This window comes from Neofelis nebulosa, chromosome 6 (assembly GCF_028018385.1).
Source record: "Neofelis nebulosa isolate mNeoNeb1 chromosome 6, mNeoNeb1.pri, whole genome shotgun sequence".
In the NCBI taxonomy this organism is placed as follows: domain Eukaryota; kingdom Metazoa; phylum Chordata; class Mammalia; order Carnivora; family Felidae; genus Neofelis; species Neofelis nebulosa.
Window position 1 is genome coordinate 54,640,062 of NC_080787.1, and position 20,739 is coordinate 54,660,800.

Below are 20,739 nucleotides of genomic sequence, written 5' to 3' on the forward strand. Positions count from 1 at the left end.
GTAATTTCTATTACGATGGTGTCATGTATTCAACATCTGATGAACACATGGCAACAGTCATGTGAGCCATCACAGTTTTCATCATCTTTCGTATTTGCCAAATTTAAGTACATTCATAATTAATTCCTAACTATAAGCCACCAAGCATGAATCTACACTATGTATTAAATGTAAACTGTTACCTCCATGTCTGTTCAAAATAATTATATAGCTAGCATTTATTAATTGAGACCTTACTGTGTGCTGAGCCCTGAGTTAAGTACTTGATGTGACTTTTTTTTTTAAATTTAAGCATCACTGAAATCCTAAAAGATAGGGTATATTATGTTCATTTTACCAATGAAGAAATTAAGGTTCAGAGAGAGTTTAAAAACGTATCAAGGTCACACAAGTATGTAGTGTGCAGTGGAGCACAGATTCAAACCCAGATTGAGTCCTGACCCCTATAATCACCTCTCTTAGACCCAGGGTAGGCTAAACTCTGTAGCAGGTTAAAAAGTTAGCTCTTTCCAGCATGGGAAGACACAGACTAAGTGAGGCAGAACCAAGGTTCTAAGATAAAAATTTGGATACAGAGAACACGAAATGGAGTTATAAAAACTCCAAACACTAAAATAAAGGAAATGCCTTTTTGAATGTAAAATAAATTTGAGGAGGAACAGAGCCTGTGGATTTCTTAATCCTGTTACGGGTAGTAAAGATATAAAACTCTAATTGGTTGGGTAAGCCAAAAACAGAAATAGGTTCAAGGAGATCCTACAGGAATGTGTTGATCAGAGAATAAAGCACTTCCTTTTATTATGTGTTGGGATGAATATGAAATTATCAATTTTTGTTTAAAAACAAGTATTAATTCCATATGGTTTAACTTAGCTAGAGAATTGCGCCTGGCTTTTATGTGTAAAGGATACAGAAACCATACGCAGAGTTGACTGTAATTCCACTCACTAAGACCGCACACAGGATGCAAAGAACTAGTACTAAAATGTTTGGGTTTTGGTTTTGTTGAAATCTCTTCTTAGACTTTTGTATGTATACGGGTTGTGGGACTGGTTGGAAATGTAATTATTCAGATTACTGTCTCTTTGGTTGTCACAGAACTGGAAATTGAGTTTTGGTGATCTTTTTGCTCTAACCATCTAATGGAAGTATGGCAAAACCTCAACCGAGTAGGAATTCACTTCAATCATCCATCAAATGAGGACATGTGTACCTCTCAGTTCTAAAAGTTTACAGAGAGTTAAGGTGAAACAGCTGGCTTTGGCTGCCAGAATTGTCAAAGTCTGGTCCCATATCTTTTCTCCCCTCAATATGGTTTTTCAAAACCCTACAATCAATTTTATCAGATACAGATAAACCAACTGGGACAGAAGATTGCCAGATTTAGCAAATAAAAATACTAGATGTCCAGTTAAATTTGAATTTCAGATAAACCTTGAATCATATTTTAGAATAAGTATACCCCCTGAAATATTTGGGACATACTTATACAAAAAACTGGGTGGTTTATCTGAAATTCAAATGTAGTTTGGGTATCCTGTATTTTATCTGGAAACCTTGCTCTGGCTAAGGTTTCAAATGAGTCCGTGAATTCCATGAAAATTTCTGGAATGTTATGCAACATGTTACGCCTGTGTGTTTGTGTTTTTCTGTGGAGCGGGCTTAGAGATTTCATGAAATCTTCTGAAAAGGACCCGTAACCCAAAATAGACCCAGAACCATTGGGCTGAGAATGGTCAGACAAGAAATAGTCAAAATTCTACTGTCTTCAAGGAGTGGGCAAGTCACTGTGAAAGAATTACACTGTGTCCCGGCCTGATACAGCTCTCAAATGAAAATCTTCTAGAGCTGACTATAGGAAAGAATTGTCACTTTATATTTAAGAACATTCTCTTTTCTGCTGCCCTCCACCCTTGCCTCCTGGGAGAGACTCCACATGGGGCAAGCTGAAAAGCCATGTGTGCTAAAGTGTCACTGTCACTCTCATGCCAGAATGAGCTGGGATCCCAGAATGTGTCCTTGCCAAAGGGGCGAATCAGCTGCGCCTTCTCCCTGTCCTGTCACATTCCTGTGGCTGCATCTGTCCGAGCTCATCAGGACTGACTCCTGGAATAGAAACACTCCAGCCTCTGCTGCTTGCCATTTTAAGTTAAGTTGGACTTGAGGGGGGTTTTCCACTTTACCGTTTCATTTCTAACCCAAAACGTATGATCAGCATAGCCATATGTGTACATCGGGAACAAAAACTTGTCTTATGGTTCAGTCAACAATACTTTCTTTTCATAGGGGGAGTTTCTATCTTGCCAGTAGGAATATTTCTAGGAATTCAAAGAGTTTATCAACCAAAAAGTTGGTAGACTTTTGTGCTACCAACTGAATTGAAACGTACTGTATTTCATCTAAATGGATCAGGTACTAAATGTTTACATGGTTCCTGATCAAAATGAAGAGGGAATTCTAAACCTTGTGAACCAAACCTAATAATGTTACTTTGTCCCTCCTTTCTTTATAAAACAGAGAGGAAGAAAAAAAATACATTAGGCTTTAGAGACTTAAAATTATTAATAGAAACGACTAGCAATTTTACTATTTAAAGGCATCCCTCTCATGCATTTCTATCCCTAGGCATTCTCCTAATCTATGGCATTCCTTACATTTCAAGAAAATGTTTTCTGGCTCCCAATTTCCCATCCGGCACAGGCACAGAACGGTACCGCCCGCTGTAGATGGCAGTCAGTGAATTGCTCCGGAGCCGGGAGCACGCGGTCACGGCCACCCTCTCCCACCCACACACCCATACGCACCCTCGAATCTAGAAGACAGGAATTGGAGAGCGTGGCCCCAGCTCCTTACCCTCCTGTGCGAAGTGGCGTCCAGACGTGTGATGGTGAGTTTTCAGCAGCAGGCTCCTCTTGGGAAGCAATCTGTGGAAAGAGAGAGAGAGGGAGGGAGGGAGGGAGAAGGAAAATGCGGTGGGGAGCCACCAGCAGCCACCTGACAAAGTCCCAGCAGCAGCAATTTTTAGAGTGACCCTTGGCCGTCCAACCAAATGAGGTGTCAGAGCTTGAGCTCCTCAGCCCGACTGGCCTGGAGTAGGAGGGGACCCCCCCCCCCCCCCCCCCCCCCCCCCCCCCCCCCCGGGGCTTCAACTCTCAGCCTCCTGGGGCAGAGGCGGGGCTCTGGTTGCTGGGGAGGGGTTGGGTTTCTTGACCTGCTCAGTAGTTTAAAAAAAAAAAAGAGTCAAGAGTCAGCCACCCTGGGTGTGAGGAAAGGAAATTAGTTAGCTGGGTATTTAATTATTGGAAGCAGGGACCGGGAAGGCATCCTTGGTAAGAAGAAGGGAAGGCTGTGAATCACAAATTAGCTTCTAGAACGGTAAATAGCCTGGTCACCTCAGGTCCTCCCCAAAGCCCGAGTTTATAAATAGGTTGTTCTTTAGAAGAGGAGCACATGTTTAGGAGGACAAGGTGTGTTCTTTGATACCTCACATGTGATATCGACATCATTACGGTCATGGTATAGTTGAACAGAGTGAGGTTTGCGACCAGTCCCTGACTCTGCAGTGATGCACAGGGAGGTCTGCGATGAACACACGCTCTGGCATACAGGCAGGTGGAAAGATGTCCACTTTGGCAGCACTTCCTGTGAAAAAAAAAAAAATCAGAGGATTACAATTGACCACAAGCTTTTGATAGACACTATGAGTGTGAAATGGCTGTGAAGCATTAATGTGATATTAGGCTGCAATAATGGAGAAATGGATCAGGGAAAATTAATGTTCTAAATTAGTCTTCATTACTCAGGTGATGTGTTAGGCATTGCTTTGCCCCTTGGCACACTGGGAAATTATTCTGCATCCTGAAGGAGATGTCTGGAATGAAGAGAACTTCAGAAGCTGTGCATATTGGGCCTGTCTGAAGCAAAGTATCGAGAGAGGACTTAGGATAGATGAAACTCCTGTGTCAAGTGTTTTGGGGGTTGTTGTGCAACAAGGGGATTCAGTAAAAATTCTTGCAACATAACAAGGCCAAATTTGGGCCCCATGGGTGGAAGTCCAGGGAAATATTAAAAATAAGAAAGGAAAATTCCGGTAACAACTGGGTTCTAATGATGAAAAAGGATCCTAATGATGAAAAGGAGCCAGTTCCTTATGAGGGGAAGCGGGGAAATAAAAGAAGCTATAGGATTGGGTGAGGTAGGAGGGACTATCGCTCTGGCTGGCCCTTGCACTAGATCATGTCTGATATCTTCCCAACTCTATGATTCTATGATTTCCGTAGGTACTGGGCTTAGTCCTCCTGTCACCTCTCAGCTCACTGGTTAGAATCTTAGTTATCACTTCTACTTAAATTCCATTCAGCTTTTTTAGAATGGGAAACTATTTTGATTTTTTTTTTAATTCTTTGTTTTCACCCATAGATCTTCAGCTTCGAATGTGTCAGAAATAAATCAGAGAAGTTCTTTATTCTATGGTTTACATAAAGCTAATAGAGGACCACTTCCATGTGATCCTTCCTGTTTCCACCTCCTTGATTGCAGTCAAGGGCCAGGGCATTCAACTCTCACCTTAGTAGAATGATAAAAATCAGCTTATATCAGTATTTATGATGATACTTATATGATTATGGAAAGGTCCTTCAAGAAGTAAGAAGGAATGACCTGGGAACCTTGTTAAAAATCAGTTTTGATAAGGTAGGCCTGGGGTGGGGCCCGAGATTCTGTTTTTCTTTTCTTTCTAACGTTTATTTTTGAGAGACAGAGAGAGAGTGCAAGCAGGGGAGGAGCAGAGAGAGAGGGAGACACAGAATCCGAAGCAGGCTCCAGGCTCTGAGCTGTCAGCACAGAGCCCGATGCCGGGCTGGAACTCACTGACTGTGAGATCATGACCTAAGCTGAAGTCGGACACTCAACCCACTGAGCCACCCTGGTGCCCCGATTCTGTTTTTCTAACAAGCTCACAGGTAATGCTGATATTGCTGGTCCCAGGGCCACACTTGGAGTAGCGAGGATTTAGAATGCTTGGGCTACTCAACATCTGAAGGAAAGGGTTTGTTAAAAAGGCAATAGAAGCCATTCTATCAGAACACATTCAATGTTCCAATACCAAATCCACCAGGACGAAGTCCACAACCTTTCTTTCTTTGCCTTGTTAAAATGGAACAGCCCCTCCTTCTAAACCCCTCTGCTGGTGCTTTGGGTTACAGACATAGCCATCTGTTCAGGAACCTTGCTGTATCAATTCTTCCTACTCTCCTGTACCCCCCCACCCCCATTTCTGCTGGCCAATTTCTACCTATATTTAATGGTACACAAACTCTTCTATTTAAAACAAGTGCAACAAAACAAAGCTTTCAATTTTGTCCATATTTTCTCCAGATAATGCCATATTTCTCTTCACTTCTTTATAGGCAACCTTCTCAGCTGTATTGTGTGTATTTATATCTGTAGCCTCTATCATGTTGCTTCCCATTTTCTCCCCAAATCAATCCAACTAAGTTTCCCTGTTTGCCCTTCTACCAAAGTGCTAGTGCCAAGGTCATAAATAACCCCGAGTAACTAGTTTTTTGGACATTTGTCAGAGCCTGACCTTTCTGAATTATTCCACACAGTTGACCAATCACTTCTACTAAAATTTTTTTCTTCCTATTGGTTTTGACTTTTCTCCAATTTCTCTGGTCTTTTATTCTCATTTTCCTTTTCTTGAAGAAGATCTTCTGTGCAACTTTTGAAGATCAAAGTGCTTCAGAGCTGTCCTCGACTCTCTTCAATCCTCAAAGCTGCATTTGGTAGATGATCTCAGACATCCTTAGATATCTCACAGACTCCTTAAAATTCATTATTTCCAGGATTAAAGTCATCTTTTCCCTCAAAATATGTTCTTTCTACAATATTGCCTTTGGTAGTATACAAGCCATCACTCATCTAGTTCTATAAAGGGTGAACTTGGGATCATTATTTGCCTCTTCCTCACCACCCTGCACCCCTGTATCCACATCTTATAATTCACCATGTCCTGTTATTACATATCTGTAATATATTTCCCACTGCTTCCATTATGGTCCTGGCTATCATCACCTCTCACTTGAACCATTATGAAATCCCCCAAAATGGCTTTCCTGTGTCTACTCTTGCTTCTCTCCAATCTGTCCTTAACACAATGTAACCAAAGTGATATTTTCAAATCTGGTCATGTAACTTCCCTGCAGAAAATTCAATAGCTTTCCATTTCCTCAGGATAAAGTCCCAAATCTCTCTCTGGCTTACATTGCCTTTCAGCCACCTGATCCCTGTTTTCCTCTACAATATCTTCATGCTCTAGCAAAGCCAGTCCTCTCCAAGTACCTCAAATATACCACCTCTCTCTCTGGCCTTAAGTCATCATACTTGCTCCTGAGGTGCCATCTATTTCCCCTTCCACTTCACAGTTCAACAACCCCTCATTGGACTAGAAGTGCCATAAATAACAAAAGCTAGCATGTACTTACTCTGTACCAGGTAACTGTGATAGGTAGCTTCTACGATGGTCCCCAAATGATCTCTGCCTCCTGGGATTCATAGCATTAAATAATCTCTTAGCTTTCAGCAACTTACTTCTAAACAATAGAATACCTCAAAGTTGAGGGACTATGATTTCTATGACTAGATTGCAAGAGATTCCTATTTCCACATTAAAAGAAGACTTTCTCTATTCCTGTCTTTAATGAAGCTCAGTGCAACATCTGAAATACCCAGGCAAGGAACAACCTCTAGAAAATGAAGCCCTTAGGCCAACATTCCCCCAAAGATGTGAATCCTGCCAACACCCCTGCATGAACTTTCAAGTGGATCCTTCTTCAGTTGAGCCTTCGGATGAGACTCAACCTTGGCAAATATCCTGGATAAGCACCAGCAGGTGGTTAACACTGCCATGACCCCTGGCCAAAGCCATTAGCCTGGAAATCAAGCTCCGTATGTTGGTCAAAGCTTGAGAGAGTGCTTCAGTTAAAATCAAGGAGGAGGAAACTACTAAGGACTAGTTTTTTTCCTTCTGTTGCCTTTGTTTCTGGCACCAAGGATCCCCAGTGTGCACCGATGTTGTATTTTTAACATGTCAAAATCTGTCAGTTCAAATGTGTTGTGCACAGTTGTGTGTGGCCTTGGCTGACATGAAGCTGCTCTGTGAGGTTTGCTTATCAGCTAATGACTTAGTAATCAAACCGTGCAGTACTTTGTGCAGTACTGTGATTTCACAGTTAAGCTTGGATCTCTGATCTACTGAAACTGTGAGATAATAAATGTGTATTGTTTCAAGCTGCTAAGTTATGCAGCAGTAGGTAACTAACCCTTCCATGTACCTTTCATGGATAAGCTAACATAATCCTCACAACATTTTTACCAGCTAGGATTCATGTTTTATAGATTAAAAAAGTGAAGAACTCTTAACTTATCCTAGATCACATGCTGGTAAGGGATGGAACCAGAATTTAGACCCACATGGTCAGGCTCCATGGCCCATGCTTTTAATCACTTCATTTTGCATGAAACAGTGACTGTATCTGATTTGTGTATAACTCTAGTCCCAACCAACAACACAGCATTTGACACACACTAGTGCTCAATAATTGGTTAATTGATTACTTAATTTAGAAAAGTGCTAAATGAGTGATGAATAAATTTTGGGTTTGTTCATGCAAAAGAATTTTAGAAGAGTATTCTCAGTTATAATTGAGTCTCAAAGGCTTTTTTTCATTTTGTAGTATGCAGGCATAGAATGGGCTACATGCTCATTGACTGAAAATTATAGGTGCATACCAGCAGCATTTTTCACAGAACTAGAACCAACAATCCTAAAATTTGTATGGATCACAAAAGGCCCTGAATAGCCAAAGCAATCTTGAAAAAGAAACACAAAGTTGGAGTGATCACAATCCCAGATTTCTAGGCACTTGTACCCCAATGTTTATAGCAGCACTTTCAACAATAGCCAAATTATGGAAAGAGCCTAAATGTACATCAACTGATGGATGGATAAAGAAATTGTGGTTTATATGCACAATGGAATACTACGTGGCAATGATGAAGAATGAAATATGGCCTTTTGTAGCAACATGGATGAACTGGAGAGTGTTATGCTAAGTGAAATAAGTCATACAGAGAAAGACAGATACCATATGTGTTCACTCTTATGTGGATCCTTAACAGAAACAGAAACAGAAACTTAACAGAAGACCATGGGGGAGGGGAAGGAAAAAAAAAAGTTAGAGAGGGAGACAGCCAAACCATAAGAGACTCTTAAAAACTGAGAATAAACTGAGGGTTGATGAGGGGAGGGTGGGAGGGAGGGGAGGGTAGGTGATGGGCATGGAGGAGGGCACCTGTTGGGATGAGCACTGGGTGTTGTATGGAAACCAATTTGACAAATTTCATATAAAAAAAAGCTGTAGTAGTCAAAATGGTATGGTATTGGGACAAAAATAGACACATAGATCGATGGAGCAGAATAGAAAGCCCAGAAAGAAACCCACAACTATATGGTCAATTAATCTTCAACAAAGGAGGAAAGGATATACAATGGGGGAAAGACAATCTCGTCAACAGATGGTGCTGGGGAAACTGGAGAGCCACATGCAAAAGAATGAAACCGGACCACTTTCTTATACTATACTCAACAATAAACTCAAAATGGATTAAAGACCTAAATGTGAAACCTGAAACCATAAAAATCCTAGTAGGGAGCACAGGCAGCAATTTATCTGACATTGGCCATAATAACATCTTTCTAGATATGTCTCCTGAGGCAAGAAGATAAAAGCAAAAATAAACTATTGAGATTACAGTAAAATAAAAAGTTTCTGCACAGTGCAGGAAACAAACAACAAAACTAAAAGGCAGACTACTGAATGGGAGGAGATATTTGTAAATGACATATCCAATAAAGGGTTAGTACTCAAAATATATAAAAAAACTGATACAACTCAACACCCAAAAGACACACACACACAAAAGACACACACACACACCCCATGGAATATTATTCAGCCATAAAAAAGAATGAAATCCTGCCCCTTACAAACAACATGGATAGATCTAGAGAGTATAATGCTAAGTGAAATAAGTCAGTTAAGAGAAACAGAAATGCCATATGATTTCATTCATGTGTGGAATTTAAGAAACAAAACAAATGGGGGGGGGGGGAAGAGACAAACTAAAAAAACTCCCCAAACCCAGTCTTTTAACTATAGAGAACAAACAGATGGTTACCAGAGGGGAGTTGGCGGGGTGGGGGGGGGGGGGGTTGGTAAAACAGGTGAAGGGGATTAACAGCACACTCATCTTGATGACACTAAGTAATATATGGAATTGCTGAATCACTATATTGTACACCTGAAACTAATACACTGTATGTTAACTATACTGGAATTAATTTAAAAATACAGGTGCATTTCAGAGTGCAAAACAGTGTAATGTAAGCATTATGTAAGCATATGTAAGTTTAGATGTTCTAAGAGTTGCTTTAGAAATTAGAAAAGGGGAACAGATGACATTAATTTAATAATATATTTTACTGAACTCAATATATCTATAATATTGTTTCAATAGACAATTGATATAAAATTATGAGATATTTTACATTCTAAGTAAATACTAAGTGCTCAAAATCTTTTATATTTTCAGTACATTTCAAGTGCTGAAATTTGGATTTGCCTTATTTCAAGTGCCCAATATTAGTATTAGGCACTGCATACGTGGACACTGCAGGAGTATCGACAGCCTAGGTGTATGGACAACACAGGTGTATGGACAGTGCAGGTATAAAGAAAACTTGGAAGGAAGATGCAGCCTCTGGGAGTCAACAGGGTATCTCTTATTCTTGTAATTACTCCTTCTGTTATGATCTCAAGAGGTACTAGAAACTATTCAAAATAAAAACTGAACTTTAGGGACAGAAGTGGTCTTAAAGTTTTTCTTTAAGTGGGACCTGGAAAAGAAATCATGACTTGTCATCTTAAACAGTAGCCTGAGAAGAGTTTAAGCATGTCCTTCATCTTCTAAAATTTAGGTTCCCAGAAATATACAGTTTCATTTCAGGCAGAAGACAGGAAAGTTTGAGAGAACAAAACTGACAGGTTTTGCATCCTAGACAGTGAGGCTGGAGAAGATTGCCCTTTGTTTAGCAAAGGCAAGGCTATAGTAAGTCTTTGGTTGTGCAGAGTCATCAAGGAGCCAGAAAGGCCAGGAGGCAAAACAGGCGATAGAAAGTGACGCTGACACTTTTTACTTCTGGCTGCTGGACATGTGAACCCCTTGCTGATGGTTGTATACTTATTTTCTACTGTATGAGATTGGGTGGCAAGCAGAGTCTGTCTCTGCCATAAAAGCCAAGAAGCCAGATGCTTAATTTGTCAGCTATGGCATGGATGGGCATAAGTCATGGGTTTGGCTCATCAGATGCCCGCACCCCAGATTAGAAATTGGGAGCTAATGATGCAAAGAAGCAGGGCAGAGAGGAAGCTGTTCTGGCCAGAGGGGGGCGGTGGGGAATGGCTGAGCCGCATCAGCAACATCTGTCTGCCACAGCAGAACTGGCAGTGGGGCCAGTGGTGGCCTCTGCATCCAGATCTAGAGGTTTTCGGACTTCCTGCCATGGCTTCTACTGTTCTGTGGGGGCTGTGGTGTCTGGGCCTCTCCGCTCTGGCTCCAGCTGCAGAGGCTTTGTTTGTTCTCTTCCTCTCTCTGGCCTGTTTCTCTGGCCAGTCAGGAGTGAGTCCGTGGGCTCCACAGTATCCTTTCAGTGCATTTCTTTCCTCTTTAGTTACTCAGCTGACAGGCCCAGGAGCTCAGCTCCTCGGTATAATGAAATGGGGGGACTTGAGGGGGGGAAACTCAGAGGGCAGCCTGGAAGCAGGGAAGCACAGAGCCGGTGGGAGTCTTGAGGGAGAAGGGCTGAGTTAGGAGATGTGAGCTGTAGTCTGCAGGTGGTGGGGCAGGGAGTCAGAAATGGAGCCATTTCTGATGCAGGGTGGCTGATGTACCTGTAACAACAAACGTGCCTAATGATTCATTCTCAGCAGTTTGTATTTCTGCGTTGTAAATACTCTCCATGGCACAAAAGTTTGAGTAAAGGCTGCTCTACATAATGTTCTGGGTGGGTGTTTTCAGTGGAAATCATAGAAAAGTCACCCGCATTGGCGCAGAGTAAAAATGACAGGAGAGTTATGGAGATGAGCTGTGAGGAGGTGAGCAGTTACTTGGAGTCACAGGTGACATACGTGAGCCTAGGTCCCTGGGTAATTCCCCGAAATCCTGGTGAGGGCATGGCTGTGACTTAGAAAGGTGAAGCCAATTTTATTTAAATATCAGAAAGGCTTGGAGATGTCATCTGACATGTTAATCTATTTGTCATCACTAAGAAGGACTAGCTCAGGGATCAGTCACAGGGGACAACAGATAGTTTCTCATCTTTATTGTGGGAGTAAATCTTTGAAAGAGGATCTGTTAGTGACTCTCTAAAACAAATGGAACAGGCGGAGCCGGGTTCCTATGCCAAGAATTTCAGATAATAGACATGAAGCATTGCCTTTTCAAGGTGACACAAAGGGATCTATTTAATTATTGTAAACACATAGGTTTTATGGAGAAAACATTGGCTAGGTAAGTCAAGCATAGAGGCGTTCAAAGGTCCCATTGAACTCTTACTTTTGGAAGATAAACATGAGGTCAATCAATGAAGTAAAAACTTTCATGGATACTATAGCTGATTCATGAATGTATGCAGCCCATTCCAAAAGCATCTACAGATGCCAATTGCGCATGGACTGTGCTCAGTAGAGTTAAGAGGTTCTTGACGTTAAGAGGACATTTACAAGCCACATGATCTGTTGTGACATTTTAAAAGTGGCAGTTCTGTTTTGGTATAAAGACACACTTGTAAAGGAGAAAACATACTCATTGCAAGCACTTCTAAAAGTATGACAGTTTTGGGGTGCCTGAGTGGCTCAGTCGGTTGAGCGTCCGACTTTGGCTCAGGTCATGATCTTGCGGTCTGTGAGTTCAAGCCCCGCGTCGGGCTCTGTGCTGATGGCTCAGTGCCTGGAGCCTGCTTCGGATTCTGTGTCTCCCTCTCTCTCTGACCCTCCCCCGGTCATGCTCTGTCAAAAATAAATAAAACATTCAAAAAAAATTAAAAAAAAAATAAAAGTATGACAGTTTTCAAAATATATGGCATGCTTCTCCGATGATTGCAAGTGTACAGTCACTGAGGGTTGCTTTTAGACATCAAATAATAAAAACAATCTACATATGAAAGCTGAGGACTAACACTCACTTTGGTTTGGCACTATTGAAGAGTCATCTAAAATGTAGAAGCCCCTTATTCAGGGAATTTGCTTTCCCGGCCATTGTGAGTTAAAATGATATAATTTTCTTTATTCCCAAGTGTTGAGTGGTGTTTCTTCATCACTTACCTTCTTCTTGTAGAGTCCTTCCCTGACCTGTCTTCTTCCTCTTCTTCCCAAGTTGTGTTAGGTGCCTCCTTCCATGGTCCTGTGATGCCATGGATATAGCTGTCTCTTGTGGCACTTACTACATTATATTAATGTGGTTTTCTCCTCCCTGACCTGGGACATCTTAGAGGACAAGGTCTTTTTTTTTTTTTTTTTTTTCTTTAGCTTCTATATCAGTATGATGCCTGGTACATGGTCAGTGCTCAAGAAAGCTTGTCACCCTAGGGATGATCCATTTGCTTGCATTAATGACCCACTATCCCTGGAATTAAACAAGATTGAAACAAGATTAGAAAAGATGCCAAAGATTAGTTTCTCATTAGTCGCATCGTCAAATTACCTTCAAAAGGTAATTGAAAGACTAAAAGCCCCTTCCATTCAATGCCCTAGACAAGTGATGGCCTCGTTCTGTCCTTCTTGCCATGCTCTTCTTTTTTCCCATCTAGCTATTCCACTAAAATATTTTTCCTTTGCCTCACCATGATCAAGAGTGAAATCATTCTGGAAGATTTAAAGAAGTTGAAAGGAGAGATGTGAGGCCTTTTCGGTAAAGTTAAATCTATCATTTTTCATTCCTGCCCCTCCCCCTTTAAAGAAGGCCAGCCATCATAAAATTTTGAAACCATAGTGGCTTGTGTTTATGCAAGTTGAGATCAATTATATGTTATCTTAAAACAGCTTTAAATTTCAAAAGCTATTTCTGAACAGAAAAATTGATTAAAATTATCTTTTGAAAGCTTGATGTCTGTCCCTGAGTCCTCTCGGGCAACACAGTGACTCCACGCTATGTGGAAAACAGCTGGAAAGAATAAGATGATCAAAACTCAGATGTTATAGGTTCCTTATTGTTTCCACTTAGGAGGTCCCTCCACATCCTCACTCAATGCATATTCATTCTTTCTTCACATATTCCAATCAAGTTGGTTCCCAGGCAGTAAAGAAGACATTCACAGCAAGAGGCGGTGGATTGATCAGGATGGAGGCAAACTGATGAAAATGTGACACAGGACTTCCCAAACCCTCAGTTTTACATCATAGGGTAGGGGCACTCATTTCTGAGCACCATTGTGAGAGGACTCAAGACAGTTGTCCTGTGGACCAAATTTAGCCTTTACAATGTTTTTTGTTTTTTATTTTATTGGACTAATATATTTTTTAAACTTCTTTTTTTAATGCTTATTTATTTTTGAGAGATATAGCACAAGTGGTGGAGGGGCAGAGAAAGAGGGAGACACAGAATCTGAAGCAGTCTCCAGGCTCTGAGCTGTCAGCATTGAGCCCAATGTGGGGCTTGAACTCACCAACTGTGAGTCCATGACCTGAGCTGAAGTTGGCCGCTTAACTGACTGAGCCATCTAGGCACCCTGCTAATATATTTTTTAAATAAATGTATATTCATTTTTGAGAGAGAAAGAGAGCTCAAGTGAGGAAGGGGCAGAGAAACAGGGGAAACAGAGGATCCGAAGCAGGCTCTGCGCTGACAGCAGCGAGGCTGATGTGGGGCTTGAGCTCATGAACTGTGAGATCATGACCTGAGCTGAAGTCGGATGCTCAACCAGCTGAGCAACCCAGGTGCCCCTTAGCCAATAGTTTTATTTTTTTTTTTTATTTTTATTTTTTTTAAATTTTTTTTTCAACTTTTTATTTATTTTTGGGACAGAGAGAGACAGAGCATGAACGGGGGAGGGACAGAGAGAGAGGGAGACACAGAACGGAAACAGGCTCCAGGCTCTGAGCCATCAGCCCAGAGCCTGACGCGGGGCTCGAACTCACGGACCGTGAGATCGTGACCTGGCTGAAGTCGGACGCCCAACCGACTGCGCCACCCAGGCGCCCCGCCAATAGTTTTAAATAAAGAGGTTTTCACAGAACAATATCTTGCTGCATAGAACAATTTCCATAGAAAGGTGGTTTCATGAACAGTCATACAATCTAGCGATACTGGCCCTGTCCATCTACGTGAGAACAACAGCTGAAGCTGAGTGGTGACTGCACCCATTAGGGCATATGCCCCAACGCATCAGTTTCCATTGCCCACATGGGGTTTGCCCGGCACTTATCCTGGATGGTTTTCTCATTTCTCCTTAGTCATGGTAGGCAATTGAGTTTACCATGAAGAGCTTCATATCATAGTTCACTGTCTAATTGTCTACCATTCTAAAATTAGAAGCAACTTTGTAGAAGTGACTTCTTCAGGTTTGAGATTAGACTAGAATATCCTCAGCAAGGAGTCACTTAACCATTTATAGTTTTTCAGTAACAGGGAATTCTCCATGACACCAAGAAGATATTTTCACTCTCCCTGCTCTCCCCACCTAGAATTAGCTACTTTTATTTATGTAAAACTCAAAGTATGTTCTGTAGAAACTTTGTTCCAAGGGATGTTAAGATTGGTGTTACATAAAAGAAAAATTTCAGTAGCCAGGTATTTATTCATTTATCAGCAAAGATAAATGACTGCTTTTCTTTTCTTTTGTTTTTTTTCTTTTCTTTCCCCTTTTCTTTTCCTTTCTTTCCCCTTCCTTCCTTCCTTCCTTCCTTCCTTCCTTCCTTCCTTCCTTCCTTCCTTCTAGTGAAGGACTTCTTAGACCCTTTAAAACACTTATTGTGCATTGTTAGTCTCTAAAAGGAGAATAAACATGTAGCCTTTTCTCATATATATTTGATCAAAACCTATTTTCATGGGACTACCCTGTGGCACAAGTGTTCCATGGAATAACCTTAGAAAACGCATATAGGAATTCCTAGGGACTTCCAACTTTTCTTATGTGGTCTTACACTATTTCTGAAAAGTCGGTCAGAAGCAAGATACAGCAACTTGCTCCGGAACAGAAATGGTGGCTGTGATGAAAGTGGGTTGAAATCCCAGAATCCTGTCACCTAGTAGTAGCAGAATGCATATGGAATGCACACACTGATCACTAAGTTTGGGGGTAAATGGTCTTAGTTAAACCCAAAATTGTGGAGAAGGAAAGTGTGATCACCTTAAAAAAGGAACACGGATGTTAATGGAGAATCAATGATAACAAAATATATAATAATAATAATAATAATGGGAAGTGATAAGGAGATTAAGGAGGTAATTAATGAGGGTTAGCTTTATTTTCATAAAAAGTGAAAGCACTACTTTGTTTAATGTTCATGTTTTATATAAAAGTATAATATATGTTACAAGCATATCCTTTAGAAAAGCAAGCCATACCAGGGGTTAGAGTCTCATTTTTACCTCCTGTCAAAATTAAGTCCTAACAAAACTGAAATGGAAGAGAACAAAACAAAAATTTTTCCCATTATCATCATTAAATTATCATCATTAAAGACAAGCAGGCTAGTTAATAAGTCTCCTTTTGTACTCAGAATTTAATGTTAGCTAAAATATGTATATTAATGTTTTGGGGCCATCTCAAGAAGAATAGCACGGTCATAACCACTGTCAGGTGAGGAATGCAGTAGAATAGCAGTGGAGAAAACTGGAAACTAAAGAGTGTATATTCTAAAATCCCACTCCCATATCACAGGTAGCAACATTGGTGTTTATTTCCTACTATTTGTTAGTGTCCAATGTGTTTTTTATCATTATAATCTTATTATACTTATAGTTTTTATTATAATTATTTATTATGGTAAAGTATCCATAACAAAATGCATCATTTTAACCATTTTTAGGTGTACATTTTAGTGGTATTGAGTATCTTCGCACTGTGGTGCAGCCATCACCTCCCGCCATCTCCGGAACTTTTTCATCTTTCCAAACTGAAATTCTGTTAATTCTTCCACAATAATTTTATTTTTATTTTTTTAATTTTTAAGGTTTATTTATTTTTGAGAGGGAAAGAGAGTGAGAGAAAGCAGGGAAGAGGCAGAGAGGGGGGAGACACAGAATCCAAAGCAAGCTCCAGGCTTTGAGCTGTCAGCACAGAGCCCGACGTGGGGCTTGAACTCACAAGCAGCGAGATTATGACCTGAGCCAAAGTCGGGCACTTAACCAACTGAGCCATCCAGGTGCCCTTAAAATAATTTTAATTCCATTAAAAATAACTCCCTATCCCCCCCCCCTCCAGTCCTTGGCAACCACCAACTAGTCCCTTCTTGCTTTTTAATGAGTCTATTCTTTTAAAGACATTCTTTGGGATAACATCTTCTATCTGTTGGAGGTAATTCTATTCTTAGGAGTGGTAATGAATGCAAATGATCATTCATGATATTTTTGGAGACCCAGTTATGCTCATGCATCCACAATGGTTAAGGTCTTGTTTATTCACTGGGTCATTCATTCATTCAACAACAAATTGTTGCATCATATGTTGCTCTGGATTTCCCTGAGAGCAGAGCCTATATACACCTATATAGGTATACGCCTCTATGGGAGGTGTATTTGGGAAGTGATCGCAGGGAAGAGTGAGAGGCCAGAGGACTGAAAAAGAACAGAGAGAAAGACAGCACAAGGATGCATTAAGAAGTTGCCTAGCACTGTGGGCTGCTGTGCCTCAGCCCTCTGGATCTCTTGAGAAGCTTTCTGAAATGGATCTCATATAACTGTCCACTGACCAAGAGTGGCCCCACAGGCACTAACACCCTGGCTTCTGGCTTGTGTATTCTTGTGAGTCAAGTAGGTTCTCCCAGGATTCCACACCTTGGGCCAGTGACGTACTGACAGATTTTACCTGCACAATGTAGGTGAAAGTTTGCACAGAACTGGGGGCTGAGGTGATGACTGGAGCAAGGGATATGCATATGTGGTGCTCCAGACACAGACATTGAACTAGGCACTGGACTGGAGCCAAAATGGTGAGCAAAAGAAGGCAGGGGCCTTTTCTCCTGGGACTTACAGATGGTGACAGCAGACAGGAGCATGGGGGCAGTGGCAGAACTGTTATGCTGGATACTCATGACCCTGATGACTATGAATGGGCCATGCAACCACTTGAGAATAGCTGCTGGGCACTGTACTAGGCAGATGGGTGAATACACTGAGGAACCAGAAGACATAGGCTCAGCCTCACAAATCTGGTGGGGAAGGCCCTGACAAACAAATAATTCCCACCAAACAATGAACTACCATTGTAACAGGTGCTGTGAACGAGAAGTTGGCCATATTTGGAGAGGCATAACAGGGGTTCTGGTAAAGTCAGTTGTGTCAGGACAGGTTGGAAGTTTTCTTCATAGAAACTATATCTAATCTGAGACCTGAAGGATGATGCACTATTAAATAAGCATTAATCAGACATTATAGCTCAGCTGCTAGGAATGCCCTGTAAATTATTACCTTTTTTTTTTTTTTTTTTCTCAAATTGCTCACAGTCCGGTTGGGGAGATGAATGATGATTACATCATCAGAAAAAGACTAACTAGACTTAGGTATAATGGAAGCAAAGGGAAGCAGCCCCAAGAAGCTGGTGACGTTTCAGCACAGGAGATCATGTTTGGCATGGTCCTGAAGGCTTTGGAGGTATTTTCTGGGTGAGTCAGGTAAAGGACTCCATTAAAATGTGTTTCTCCAATGGGCAGAGGAAATTGCAGTGCAATTCATAAGACCTTAAAGAGAATTTCAAGTGTAGCTTTTACTTTTTTTAAGTTTATTTATTTATTTTGAGACAGAGGGAGAGAGAGAATCCCAAGCAGGCTCTGTGCTGAAGTGGGGCTCAAACTCACAAACCGTGGGATCATGACGTGAGCCAAAATCAAGAGTCAGTTGCTTAACTGACTGTGCCACTCAGATGCCCTTACCTTTTACTTTTAGGATAAACTTTTTATTTATTTATTTAAAAAAATTTTTAATGTTTATTTTTTTCCTTTTGAGAGAGAGAGAGAGAGAGAGAGAGAGAGAGAGAGAGAGAGAGTGAATGGGGGAGGGGCAGAGAGAGGGGAGACACAGAATCCAAAGCAGGCTCCAGGCTCTGAGCTGTCAGCATAGAGCCTGATGCAGGGCTTGAACCCACGAACCTCGGAGATCAAATGTGTTTATTATCACAGGGTATCAGGAAAAAATGTTTTAGTTATCTGTTGCCATTTAGGAATTTAGGCCCAGTATGTTGAGAGAGATTCTAATTTCAAGAAGAAAAAAAAAAAATCACCTTTTCATGTGATATAGCCTAATCTCTAAATGTTGGTAACTAATTTGTTTTCAACATTGCCCATGGCAACAAAACACAAAACACATGTTTTGCAACTCCTACTCTGCAGTGTCTTTGGGCATCAGGGTCATATCCACCTAATGGCCACATAGTTTCACTGCAGTTAAAGGGGCTTGAAGGAAATTTGCTTCTTTCAGTGCTGACCTTGAAAACTGTAACGTACAAGGCTGACCCAATGACAAGGTCCCAAAGAAGAACTCAGCAGGAGGGAAGTGGGGGTCTGGCCTCAGTTTTGATCTCACAATGGCAAAGGCTAGGTCTGGAGAAGCATGGGACTGGGGTGACACCCATCAGGACCATGCTAGCTTAGTCCTCTGCTGTGGAAAACACAGCTGAGCCCATGAGTGTGGACCTGGAGGGCTACCTCTCATGGCTTCAGCAACTGCATTCTTGAGCAGTGTATCATCCTATGGGGTTTATGGCCATAGCCTTTTAATTTATTTTTATTATTTTTGAGTGTGGGGGGGAGGTGCAGAGAGAGAGGGAGACAGAAAATCAGAAGCGAGCTCCACACTGACAGCAGCGAGCCAGATATGGGGATCAAACTCACAAACTGTGGGATCACAACCTGAGCTGAAGTCTGATGCTCAACCGACTGAGCCACCCAGGTGCCCCACAGCCATAATCTTTTGATAGGGTTTAAGGCTGTTTCATGACACAAATTAGGAAATATTTCACCTGACATCTCTTAAACAATCATTCTAACTTCTAAAGCAGGAAAAGAGGCTAAGATTATCCCATTCTTGTGTCTTTTTGATGCTTGCCAGACCAAGTTTTCACAGACATGATAACATAATTTGAGTGAATATGGATATTCAATGTCAATCTCTCCACCAATAGGACCCCTCTCTGGCTCCTGTACCCTTCCACTTAGATTTGGTCTGGCAGATGTTTCAAGGCTAATGTAAATTGTGCATTTCTGTGAAGCATTTCTGTGAAAGTTCTCTGAATGCCTGATTCCCTTCTGTTGGCTCATCCTCCTGCATAAAGTGTTTCCGTGTACAACAGTCATTGGGTCCACAGTTGGTCAATTATTGTTTTGTTTTTTTTTAAATGTTAACTTATTAAAACATTTTTTTAATGTTTATTTTTTACTTTTGAGAGAGAGACAGAGTGCCAGTGGGGGAGGGGCAGAGAGAGAGGGGGAGACACAGAATCTGAAGCAGGCTCCAGACTCCGAGCTGTCAGCACAGATTCCAATGTGGGGCTCAAACCCATGAACTGTGAGATCATGACTTGAGCTGAAGTTGGGTGCTTCACTGACTGAGCCGCCCAGGTGCCCCAAGTGTTTACTTATTTTTGAGAGAGAGAGAGAGCACACGCAAGTGACAGAGGGGCAGAGAGACAGGGGAACAGAGGATCCAAAGTGGAGGCTCCAATTCATGACCTGTGACATCATGACTTGAGCTAAAGTTGGGCGCTTAACCAACTGAGCCACCAGGCACCCAAAATGTTTACTTATTTTTGAGACACACACACACACACACACACAGAACACGGTAAGCAAGAGAGGGGCAGAGAGACAGGGGACAGAGGATCTGAAATGGGGCCTCAAACTCAGGACCCATGAGATCATGACCTGGGCTAAAGTTGGATGCTTAACCAACTGAGCCACCCAGGCACTCTCTTGGTCAATTAGTTTTAAAAGTCAATTAAAGGTGTAACAAGAGCAATTTCTGTCCTGTTTGAAGGAAGGTATAAGAACAAACAATAAACTCATACTCCAAAGTGTCCTATGTAAACCAGGTGGTCAAAAAAATTCTGTTTTTGTGACCCTTAGAAGTAATTTAAGATGGGGCTAGGAAGTTGAAGAGGAGAGTAAAGAGGATCAAAGAGAGAGGATTCTTATGGAGAAAGTTCTTGGAGAGCTGTGACATTTCCCCTTTAATTTAGTAGGGGGAGAGGTGTGCTTTATCACTTCCCAATCCAAGTGAAAAAGGCTTTGAGGCAGTCACCTAAGCTTGATGTGTGTTCTCTGGGTTTCAGTGAGCTAGTGACTCTGAGGATGACTGTTCAGATGGTACACTGCACAACTGTAAGGTGCCATCCACACAGATGGCAATGTGTATAATCTGTACAACTGTACTTGGAGACCCTAGGTGTTGACAAGCTCTTATGGCTAG

At 41.5% G+C, this 20,739-nt stretch overlaps 1 protein-coding gene and 1 long non-coding RNA gene across 5 annotated transcripts in view; one reads left to right on the forward strand and one right to left on the reverse strand.

Annotated features, from left to right (window-relative positions):
- KLHL31 (kelch like family member 31) overlaps nt 1-3,597 on the reverse strand; it is a 47,720-nt gene extending 44,123 nt beyond the window's left edge. For 2 of the 3 annotated variants that reach the window (XR_009263039.1, XM_058734272.1), the window contains exon 1: nt 2,805-2,919. The gene's annotated coding sequence lies outside the window, so the exon portion shown is untranslated. Of the gene's footprint in view, nt 1-2,804; nt 2,925-3,483 lie in introns of those variants that run through there. The other variant, XM_058734273.1, reaches the window with a different exon arrangement.
- The window catches only part of LOC131514364 (uncharacterized), an 81,884-nt gene continuing 63,920 nt past the window's right edge, over nt 2,776-20,739 (forward strand). For both annotated transcript variants that reach the window (XR_009263041.1, XR_009263040.1), the window contains exon 1: nt 2,776-2,887. This is a non-coding gene — a long non-coding RNA (uncharacterized LOC131514364). The remainder of the gene's footprint in view (nt 2,888-20,739) is intronic.